This window comes from Urtica dioica, chromosome 2 (genome assembly GCF_054948205.1).
Source record: "Urtica dioica subsp. dioica isolate 48M chromosome 2, U.dioica_male_clone48M_v1_H2, whole genome shotgun sequence".
NCBI classification, from domain to species: Eukaryota; Viridiplantae; Streptophyta; class Magnoliopsida; order Rosales; family Urticaceae; genus Urtica; species Urtica dioica.
In genome coordinates, this window is record NC_142757.1 from 5,534,447 (window position 1) to 5,546,247 (window position 11,801).

Consider the following 11,801-nt stretch of genomic DNA (forward strand, 5'->3'; position numbering starts at 1 on the left):
AGTTTCGTGAAGAGTCGGCGCGAGGAGCATCGGTCGACTCGCGGACTCGTAGCTCGACTCGAGGAATGAACTCGTCTCGAGGAGATATGTGAAGAGTCGGCACGAGGAGTACCAGGCGACTCGTGGACTCGAACTCGACTCGAGGACTCACGTAGAGCCTGCACGAGGAGTTTCGTGAAGAGTCGGCGCGAGGAGTATCGGTCGACTCGCGGACTCGTAGCTCGACTCGAGGAATGAATTCATCTCGAGGAGACATGTGAAGAATCGGCACGAGGAGTACTAGTCGACTCGTGGACTCGAACTCGACTCGAGGACTCACGTAGAGCCTGCACGAGGAGTTTCGTGACGAGTCGGCGCGAGGAGCATCGGTCGACTCGCGGACTCGTAGCTCGACTCGAGGAATTAATTCATCTCGAGGAGACATGTGAAGAGTCTTTCTTTGGGACCTCCCGTTTAACCATCAGCCCCTTGAGACTTCATTATTATTATTTTTTTTTACTTTTTTTGAGTTGTTGTTGAGTTGTTTTTGGTTGAGCATTGATCCCTGTTAGCCCCCCGAGTTTCTTGCGTTTGTGAGACAAAGGCCAAGAAACTCTCGCGTTAGAGGTATACAATAGAGTTGTTATGTGTAGAATAACTTTTTATTGCAATAAAGGGGGTCGTTACAGGTAGTCATGGCATTTGGCCTTCTTTTATGAAAAAAAGAAAATTACATTTTTGAAATGAAAGCAATCACGAGGTCGATCGAGCTCGGTCGCGAGTTTAAGGGTCGAAGTAACGACACTCATGGCTTGCTAGCAGACGCGACGAATTCCTTGAAATCCCCACCTCGAATTAGGGAATCAATTCGCTTCTTAAGCTGCTTGCACTCGATCGTCGCGTGCCTGTGATCTTTGTGGTATTCGCAGAACCTACTTCGATCTCGCTTCGCGGGGTCCTTTGTGAGTGGAGCGGGGCTTCCCAGCTTATCGCGGCGTAAGCTCAGGATCCGGTCGGGCGTTGTGTTGAGCGGGATGAAGGATTGCTTCGGGGCTGGAGAAGGGTGGTCGTTAGAGGCTTGACCCTTCCGGTGCCTTTTCCTTCGAGGCTCGAGACCAACGGCCGGCATCATAAGCGTGGTTGCGCGTTCTTGGTCGAGTGCTCGATCAATGTTGGGTGATTGCTGCCCCAAGATGATCGGGATCTCGCGTCGGGCATTGAGCTTTTCTCTCAAGTCGAACCCGTGATTCTCTCTTTGAGAACTGAGGCGGTCTCTCAAGTCTCCGGAGGCCGTCCCTATCACCCTTGTTAAAGGTGCGTCGTTCAGGCGACGCCCTTGACGGAGGCCGCGACCATCGACGTTGTCACCTTCACGAGGGTTTTGGACGCGGATGGAGAGCTTGGAGCGTCGCTTTCGGGACCTCGAGACTGAGCGTTCTCGGGTATTGCGTGAGCTTTAGAGCCTTGACGTGGTCGCCCGAGGGTGTCCCCTCGAGGGCGCGTGCGCGTGCTCATCAGAAAGTTGACGTTTCGATGCGGCCGCTCGAGGGTGTCCCCTTGGAGGCGTGCGCGTGTGTCCACTTTCATGAATGGCGTGGTCGAGGTTGGTCTCATGGTTGATGTCATCGACATTGTTGGAGTCGAGGAGGTCGGCGATGAGCGCGCCGGTGACGCCGAGGCGGTCTAGGAGCTCGGCGAGCCTTCGAGCCGTGTCCTCTCGGACTGCGGCCTCGGGGTTCTTCGTCGGGTCTCGGGGCTGGCTCTCGTTATCACGAGGTTGCCCTTCGAGACGGTGCGCAGAGCCTTGGAGGTCGCGCCTCGAGCTAGTCGCTCGGGCGCCCACGGAGGTGGCGGGGCTACGACTCATCTCTCGAGAGTCGTAGGAGTGGTGAAAGTGTGGAATGGAAGGGAGAGCGTGCTAAGGTCGGTGGTCCCCTCCTTCTAGCGCCAAAATGTTGTCGCTGTTTTTCGGACAACTATTTAGGAGCCAAAGACGGTTAGACCCAAGGCCGGACCAAGTGGTCTCGTCTTGACTCGAGCGTGTCGGACTTGGTATCCCAAGTCGTCCCTTAGCTGTGGATGTCCCTTGAGTTCGTCAGAGTACCTGAAAAGGAGTAGAGAACACGTGAACTACAAAGGGGAAACAGGGGGGGTGCCCCTGTTTACCTCTCCGACGCTCAACATTAGTGGGATTGAGGTGGAGTATAGAGGTTCTAGGGGTGTTTAGAGGCCAAACCTTGAGAGAAACGAGCGAGGTACGAGCTCGGCAGCGTTTCAGTGCTCAAGAATGGATCACCTGGACTAGGGGAGTGGCCCCTGTATTTATAGGCAGCCAAGGGGTGGTTTGAAGACCCCTTGGCCGAGTGAGCAAGGTTGGGTCGGCCATGGAGAGCCGGCCATGGAGGGGGGCCGGCCTTGGAGTGCCGGCCTTGGAGAGCTGGCCATGGAGGAGGGTCAACCTTGGAGTGCCGGCCTTGGAGAGCCGGCCATGGAGGAGGGCCGGCCTTGGAGTGCCGGCCTTGGAGAGCCAGCCATGGAGGAGGGCCGGCCTTGGAGAGCCGGCCATGGAGAGCCGGCCATGGAGGAGGGCCGGCCTTGGAGTGCCGGCCTTGGAGAGCCGGCCATGGAGGAGGGCCGGCCTTGGAGTGCCGGCCTTGGAGAGCATGCCATGGAGAGCCGGCCATGGAGGAGGGCCGGCCTTGGAGGAGGGCCGGCCTTGGAGTGCCGGCCTTGGAGAGCCGGCCATGGAGGAGGGCCGGCCTTGGCATATGGCCGGCCGCTGGCCGGCTGAGCATGTGGCCGGCCGCGGGCCGGCTGACCCTTGGCCCGGCCATTGGTTTGGGCCGGCCAAAGGCCGAGGCAAGGTTTCGCCGCTCGAGGCCTTGCACCGGTCGCATGGGTCGAGGTGACGCCTTAGTCCCTGTCGGTCCGAGATGGATCGACAACACACGCGCCACCCTCTTTTGCAGATGTTTGCACGCCAAGAGCGAGGCGACCGTATTCTCTGGGACTTGTTGCAGCGGATGCAGATCATGAATGCGGACATGGAGAGCACGGCGGCCAATCATGCCGCCGCTCTAGCGGGGGTCCGGACTGCCCAAGAGTTTCAAGCGCTCGAGGAGGAGTGGAAGCGGACCCGCGAGGAGGTGGCTCGTCTAGGCGCGGAGTTGGCTGTCGAGAGATCATTGCGAGCGGCTAAGCAGGCATCTCGAGAGAAGGCGAAACAGTCGGCCGACACCTTTCTGGGGGAGACGAGGAAACTCCTAGCGTCACTCTCGGGCCGAGACGAGGAGCTGAAGATCGTCCATGCTCGACTATCGGCGAGCGAGATTTCTCGCATCAAGGCGGAGAGGGTAAGGGACTCCCTGCGGGTCGCGCGCCGCGCGTTGTGCGACGCTGCCTCTTGTGCACCTCCTCTTGAAAAGGAGCGCGTTCCTAGTCCCACATGGACGCCAAAGGACCCCCTTAGGGTCCTCAAACACCTATATAAACCACCTCCCATTGAGGGGAAAGTCATCTCTTCATCTCCTATCAATACGCTTGATTTCTCACTCTTCTTTGCTTCTCTTGATGCCATATTTGGCCTGAAGCATTCTCTCAAGTCTCTCTCCCGTTCTCAGAGGTTCCGAAGCACTCACGGGAACTTCCCGGATGTCGCTCCCTCTGACCGAACGCCCTCCGGTGCTCAAGCACGCCCCTAGGGTTCTCGACTAGAGTTCCCATCGCACGTCTAACACGAAAATCTCCGAGGTTCTGAGACGCTGCCGAGGAATCCTTGCGCCCCGTCTCCTTCGTCGAGTACGCTTCTCCACCAAGGTTCTACGCATCATACTGCGTCTTGCACGCCTGAACTACGTTCTGACCTGATCCCACGCACGGGTACGTAGGCAGCCGACAGCCAAGGCACGGTCACTCATCCTCCTCGCCCCCTACCTCTCGCGATAGGCGGGTTGATCGGAGAAAACCTAGCTCGAGACTTTCGAGTTCACACTCTTGGCCCGGGTGCGATCACTTGGTCCGGCCTTGGATCGAACCGCCCGAGGTTTTAAATAGTTGTTCATTTTCGTGCGACAACATTTTGGCGCTAGAAGGAGGGGACTTCCCGACCTATTCAGCCCGAAATCCCTTCTGTTCATCTTCTTCTTTTCTTCTGCGAACTCAACTTTCTCGAACTTGAGAAACGATGAGTAGCCAACCACCCGTACGTTCTGAGGGCGTGAACAACCCCAAAAACGTCACAGGGACCAAGAAATACTTCTTGCGCTCCCGAGCGCATGGTGACGAAGAGTCGCTCCACGAAGAGAGCTCGACCCGCTCACCATCTCCATCTCCTGAAAGCAGGGACAACCGCAGCATGGAGTTGGAGGAGAGTATCCGCCGACTAAAGGCGAGGAACGCAAGGTACCACAGCCGACTGGCTGCGAAGCAACCTTTGCGTGATAGGATAATCCCTAACGGGGATCCTGAGAACCTCAACGAGGAAAGCCGCGACCGCGACCCTGATTACGAGGGTACTGGTGAGTCGGAGGATATCTAGACTTCTCTCACGAAGGACGGGGAACTCCCCACCATGTTTGAAGCCGGTCCATCGAATCCCTTACCCCGGACAGGCGATGCACCAGAAGCTTCCCAAGAGGGGAATTCCCGACGTTCAGCCCTCGACCGACTAGGTCCGAGGGAGAATGTTGGGGAAAGTCAGGGCACGCGGAGAGCGCGCCGTCACAGACGAATCCTGCGCCTCCGTACGACCAGCCCTGACCTTAGGGACCGCCTCACTGCTCAACGCATTGGGCGTGGCAATGATCTGAGAGAGCGGCTAAGCTCCAGACCCAACGTCCCGCTAGCAGCCCCAACTAACGGGAACTGCCGCACAGGTCAAGGGTCTAACGAGAGGCTACAGGTAACTCCTCCCGAACAAGGGGTTACTCCAACGACCGGTCTCGACGTGGTCACTATGATCCACAATCTTTGGAATGAGGTGCGAGATCTCCGAGAATACGGAGTAGGTGGATGCACCTATGGGGTCGTTGAGGAGAATTCCTCGCCTTTCACGGCTCAAATACTGGCTGAGGTTTGTACGGGGAATTTCAAGCTCCCGAACCTCACTCGCTATGATGGGAAAGCAGATCTTGCTTACCACATCCAGCACTATGAAACCTGGATGACGATGCAGGGTGTTTCTCCTTGCGCCATGTGCCAAGCTTTTAGTTTGACCCTCGCCGGACCCGGTTTTGAGTGGTTCAAAAACTTAAGGCCAGGAAGCATCCACTCGTTCAAAGACCTGAAGGACATGTTCCTGGCACAGTTCGCTACGTCTATGGTCCAGAAGAAGACCAAGATGTACCTGTGGTCAATCAGGCAAGAGAGTGGCGAATCTCTTAGACAATACCTCGCCCGATTCACTGAAGAGTCGAACAAGGTCGACCGCTTTGACGACGGTGATGCAATCGCCGCTATCATAGAAGGCTTGCGCACAAGTGACTTCCTCAAGTCAGTCGTCGGCCGTGTCCCTTCGACCATGGCCGAGTTGATGACTCGGGCTAAGACCTTCATGGGAGTCGAAGATTACCTTGACGGCCGCAAGAGTAACAATAAGAGTTCTCGACGTCGGGAAGAACCTAGCCACGAGCAGAACGAACCTCGTAAAAGGCGAAACAAGGGGAACCTGGTTTCTAATAACCAACTCCCTGTACCCCAGAAGCCGCGACTTGCGGAAAACATCAAAGGGTACTCATCGTTCACACCGCTGAACACGGCGCCAGAATGAATCCTGGCGCTGGCACGTGACAAGTTCACGCCCCCGGCTCCAATGAAAAAGGATCCCACAACTCGCGATCGATCCAGATATTGTGAGTTCCATCGGGAATACGGTCATTTGACCTCGGAATGCTACAACTTTAAAAGGAAAATCGAGGCTTTGATCCAACGGGGTGAGCTGAAAGAGTTTGTGTTACGCATGATTAGCGCCGCGGGCCCCACCACGAACAGACAACAGTCTGGTCAGGAAGGAGGAACATCCGCTTCTGCCGACCGAACCGCGGCTACTGCCAACACCAATCCACAACTCCACGTGGTAACCACCATATTGGGAGGTCCACAAGATGGAGATTCCGCCCGACAACGAATGAAATTCCTTGGGGGCGTGGCTCAGGAAGACGCTGCTATGCACGTCAACTTCACATATGTATTTCACCAATGAAGAGGCCAAGCGAGTTGTGCATCCGCACAATGACGCAATCGTGCTCAAAGCCCAAGTGGCCAATAACTTGGTTAAAAGGGTTCTCATCGATAACGGCAGCGCTGCCGACATAATTTTCAAGTCCACCCTAGAGCGCATGAAGCTCGGGGGGCTGCGCCCGACTCCGACCCAAACGCCATTGTTTGGGTTCACTGGGGAAAAGGTTATGACCGAGGGCATCATCGACCTGCCGGCCACCTTTGGAACCCCTGGAGGAATTGAGGCCATTCACATGGTCCCATTCCTAGTGGTCGATCAAGAGTCGCCCTATAACTTAATCATTGGGCGACCCACGTTGAACCGGCTAAGGGAAATCACTTCCACGTACCACCTAATGGTGAAATTTCCCACCGAAGAGGGAATTGGCATTATGGCTGGAGACCAATCCCAAGCCAGAATATGCTACGTGCAAGGAGTTGATGGCAAATCCGCGGGAAAAGCGGTCAACACAATCTTCCAACTGGAAGACGATTACCCATGCGACCTAAGGGACGCAAGGAAGTTCTGAGAACTTGACCCCCGGGATGAAGTCGAAAGACTCAAGGTGGAAACCTCCGATGATCTTGTGCCAATCGTCCTGGACAAATCTGAGCCTGATTAGGTTGTAAAGGTCGGCACCCGACTTCCACTCGCCATCAAAACTCAGCTTACTGCCTTCCTCAGGGAGTTCAAGGATGTTTTTGCATGGACTCATGCGGACATGCCCGGAATTGATCCCGAGGTAATAGTGCACCGATTGAACGACGACCCAAAGGTCGCCAAAAAAGTGCAGGCTAGACAAACGTTCAACCCAGAACGATACCTGGCCATAAATGAAGAGGTCGAGAAACTCCTTACCGTAAACTTCATTTGAGAGGCTAAGTACCCCAAGTGGGTCGCCAACGTGGTAATGGTGAAAAAGCCCAATGGGGAGTGGCGAATTTGTATAGACTACAAAGATCTTAGCAAAGCCTGCCCTAAGGACTGCTTTCCACTCCCGCGTATCGAACAACTAGTGGACGCCACGGCTGGCCATGAGCTTCTCAGCTTCATGGACGCTGTTGTCGTCGTTTTTCGGACAACAATTTAGAAGCCACAGGCGGTTAGACCCAAGGCTGGACCAAGTGGCCTCGCCTGGGCTCGAGCGTGTCGGACCTGGTTGCCTAGATCTTCCCTTGGTTGTCGATGGTGTCTGAGCTCGCCGGGGTACCTGGAAAGGACGAGAGAACCGTGAGCTAAGAAGGGAAAACAGAGGGGGTGCCTCTGTTTACCTCTCCGACGCTCAACATTAGTGGGATTGAGGTGGAGAATAGAGGGTTTAAGTGTTTAGGGGCCGAGACTTGAGAGAAACGAGTGAAAGGTGAGTTCGGCAGCGTTTCAGTCCTCAAACTTGGATTACCTGGAGAAGCTGAGAGGCGCTTGTATTTATAGGCGACCAAGGGGCCATTGGTGGGCCCCTTGGCCGAGGATAACATGGGTTCGGCCCTTGGCCGAGGATAGCATAGGCCCGGCCGAGGATAGCATAGGGTGGCATCACTGGTGGGCCCCTCGGCTGGGGATAGCATGGGCTCGGCAGGGGATAACATAGACTGGCGCTATTGACGTGCCCCTTGGCTGAGGATAACATAGGCTGGCGTCATTGGCGTGCCCCTGGGCTGAGGACAACGTGGGCTGGCGTCATTGGTGGGCCCCTTGGCTGAGGATAACATAGGCTCGGCCGAGGATAGCATAGGGCCGAGGATAGGCCTGTGAGGTCGAGGTCGAGCTCGCGAGGCCGAGGTCGCTCGTGAGGCCGAGGTCGAACTTGTGAGGCCGAGGTCGAGCTCGCGAGGCCGAGGTCGCTCGTGAGGCCGAGGTCGCTCGTGAGGCCGAGGTTGAGTTCGCGAGGCCGAGGTCGAGCTCGCGAGGCCGGGGTCGAGCTCGTGAGGCCGGGGTCGAGCTCGCGAGGCCGAGGTCGCTCGCGAGGCCGAGGTCGAGCTCGCGAGGCCGAGGTCGCTCGCGAGGCCGAGGTCGAGCTCGCGAGGCCGAGGTCGAGCTCGCGAGGCCGAGGTCGCTCGCGAGGCCGAAGTCGAGCTCGCAAGGCCGAGGTCGAGCTCGCAAGGCCGAGGTCGCTCGTGAGGCCGAGGTCGAGCTCGGTCTTGGGCCGAGGCCACTGGGCCGGCCGTTGACCGAGCCGGCCCAAGGGCCGATTAATGGCCAGGGCAAGTCTGATTGCTTTTTTGCCTTTGAATAGCTTCGATCGGGGTCGGGCCGATAACATTATCCCCCCGAGTTTATCGTCGAGTGAAGCTTGTGCGGTAAACTCAAGATTCCCGTCATGGCCGGCCCACCGAAGCGACCCGTCGCAAAAAAGGTTCGACCCGAGCCTCCTTCACTATTTATTTTCCCTTCTCTGGTTTCTTTTTGTTTTTTGCCTCGCTGCACGTGCCAATGGTCCCCACCAACCACCTGTCGGGGCGTGGGTCCGTTGAAGATGACCTCTTCCCTCTGCTCGTGGATCAAGATGTAAACCTAGATGATCTTTGGGCGCAATTCTCACCCCCTGTGGATACCCAAAACGCAGCGCCCCCATCACCGCCTTCGGGTAACGGGTCGGTTGAGATGGCTGGAGGCGATCCTCATTCGGTCGATGCGTGGCTGGCCGACGCGGAGGGGGGTACGTGCACCAGAGTCATCGCCAGAGGGGACCCCGAGGTCATCGGGGACGCGCGCGGCCTGGAGGAAGGTGCGCCCGCCGAGGCGAGTCCGTGCGGAGGCGGGCCGACCCCCGTCGGCCTTGTCTGTACTGGAGGTGTTGCCGGGAGAGGCCTAAACCGCGCTGGTGGAGTGCCCGCCTTGGAAGGAGTCGCGTCGGCCAAGCCGGGCGCAGGGAGAGCCGCGCCGGTCCTAGGCGGCGACGCCGGGACTGTCTGGAAGGCGAGCGGCGGCGAGGGAGGCCCGGGTGTTCTGGGTCCGGCCTCCCCCGAGGAGGGATGCGTCGGTGGAGGTCGATCAGAGGCGGGCGGCGTTGCTGGTGGTAACGTCGGCGCTAGAGACGAGGAGCGCCGGCCGGACAGCGCCGGCCAAGGGGCGGCGGCCGAGGCGCTGGTTGCCCTAGCACTAGGGGTCGGTGGCGTCCCGCCTGGCTAGTCGGGCCGTGCCGCCGGGCCAGGCGCAAGTGCCGATGGGCCGGGCGAGAGCCCAATGAGCCCGGGTGGCCTGGGCGCGCGAGGGGACTCTCTGGACAGGCCGGGCGCCGACGGCGGGCCCGCTGCCGGGCCGGACAAGGGGGAGACAGGGCCGGCTGGCTCGGGCGGCCGCCGTGAGAGGTCTGCAATCTGTGGTAACTTGGACTGCTCGGGCGTTGATGTCCCGAGCTCGGTCTTGGTCGTTAGCTTCGCGAGTTTGAGGAAGCGTTATGGCATCCCGGACTCGGTGTCGATCCTGAGGCCGTTGCCCGACGATCGCCCGACCCGTCCTCCGAAGGGACACGCGGCGATTCACGAGGCGAGCCTTCGCGGGGGGCTACGGTTACCTTTCCAGCCGATGATCCAAGAGCTATTGATTCGGTTGGGGGTGCACGCGTCGCAGATGTCTCTGTCCTTCTACCGGGCGGTCGCCGCGTGCCACATGATGCTCTACCGAGCGAAGAAGCGGGCAGTCACCGCCGACGATATCCAGGATCTCGTGGTCGTTCGCGGTGTCCCGGGGAAACTGGGCTTCTACTGCGCGTGCCCTCGGAAACGCATCTCCATTGTTACCAAGGTTACCTCGAAGCACCGGTACCCTTGGGTGTGGGTTTCCGAGACGGCCTTTGGGTCCGCGCCCTTAGGATTTTGGCCCGCGGTCGACTTTCCCTCCGTCGGGGACGTAGAAAACTCCGAACTTGTATCCGTGATCAAAGCGATCCCGGATTCGAGGCGGCAGGGGTCACTGTTCGAGTCCCCAGACCTCATGGCGAGGACCGGGTGGTTCGTGCCTTGTGGCAACGTCCCTCCGTGCCTTGGTCTTGGCGTGGAGGTTACGGAGGACCCTGTATCAAAGGCGGGGGGTTCGTCCGCCCCTCCCCCCGACGCGGGGGGTACTATCCGTTCACAGGCTCTCGACGGAGAAGTCATCGGTGGGTTTGGCGCCCCCTGCCCCGAGGAAGACGAAGAGCAGATCGACTTCGGCTCGGAGTAGCCAGGTTTTCTTCGGTTTTCCGTGCACTTGTTTAGCGCTTGCGTCATGCATTCTTCCGGAATTTTGTTATGTCTTTCTTCCGTTAGAAGTTTGTCGTGTTCTCATACTTTTCTTTTTGGGTTGTTCGTGCAACATTGTTCGCCTTAGTCAGAGCTTTCCTGTCTGTTATGCGACTTATTTTCTCGACTTGCCATGCTTAGCGTAATCGATTCGCGCGTTGTGATTGGTGCGTGTCTCACGAGCCCGGCTTGCCTTACCTAGCATAACCGGTTTGCGCGGCTTACTGCCGCGCTTGGCGGCGAAGCTTCCCGCGGACGCTGGCTAGACCAGATTCGCCCGGCGAGTGCGACCTTCGGCCATTCATTCGTGACTCGTCGCCTGTCGGTGTGTGCGAGTTGGGTGGCCGTCGCGCTCGTCTTTCGGCGAGTACGTTACCTATCGGCGTGTGTATCGAGACGAGCTTGTAGTTCCCGGTGAGCGTGGTACTTGTCAGTACGCGCACCATGTTTTGGGTTTTGACTGCCGAGATCGACGGTCCGGTGCGCGGACGCGATCTACCGACGCCCCGTTGCCTATCGGTGTGCGGGGCGTGGAATTGTGCGAGAGCGTCGCGCGGGGGTTGCAGGTCCGGTGCGCGGATCCGACTTGTTAATCTTTAGCTACCTTTCGGTGCGTAAAACGTGTCATTGTGCGTGCCCGACTAGACGAGGCGACGAGCTCGGGTAGACGACGTGACGAGTTCGACTAGGCGGAGTGACCAGCTCGTAGTGACGAGCTCGACTAGGCGAAGTGACGAGTTCGACTAGGTGAAGTGACGAACTCGACTAGGCGGAGTGACCAGCTCGTAGTGACGAGCTCGACTAGGCGAAGTGACGAGTTCGACTAGGCGAAGTGACGAACTCGACTAGGCGAAGTGGTGAATTCGACTAGGCGAAGTGGCGAACTCGACTAGGCGAAGTGACGAGCTCGTCTAGGCGAAGTGGCGAACTCGACTAGGCAAAGTGACGAGTTCGACTAGGCGAAGTGGCGAACTCAACTAGGCGAAGCGACGAGCTCGACTAGGCGAAGCGACGAACTCGACTAAGCAAAGTGACGAGCTCGACCAGGTGAAGCGGCGAGCTCGACTAGGCGAAGTAGCGAGCTCGACCAGGCGAAGTGACGAACTCGACTAGGCGAAGCGACGAACTCGACTAAGCGAAGTGACGAGCTCGACCAGGCGAAGTGGCGAGCTCGACCAGGCGAAGTGGCGAGCTCGACTAGGCTAAGTGACGAGCTCGACCAGGCAAAGCGGCGAGCTCGACTAGGGATGTGACGAGCTCGACCAGGCGAAGCGGCGAGCTCGACTAGGCGAAGTGGCGAGCTCGACCAGGCGAAGCGGCGAGCTCGACTAGGCGAAGCGGCGAGCTCGGCTAGGCGAAGCGACGAATTCAACCAAGCGAAGTGA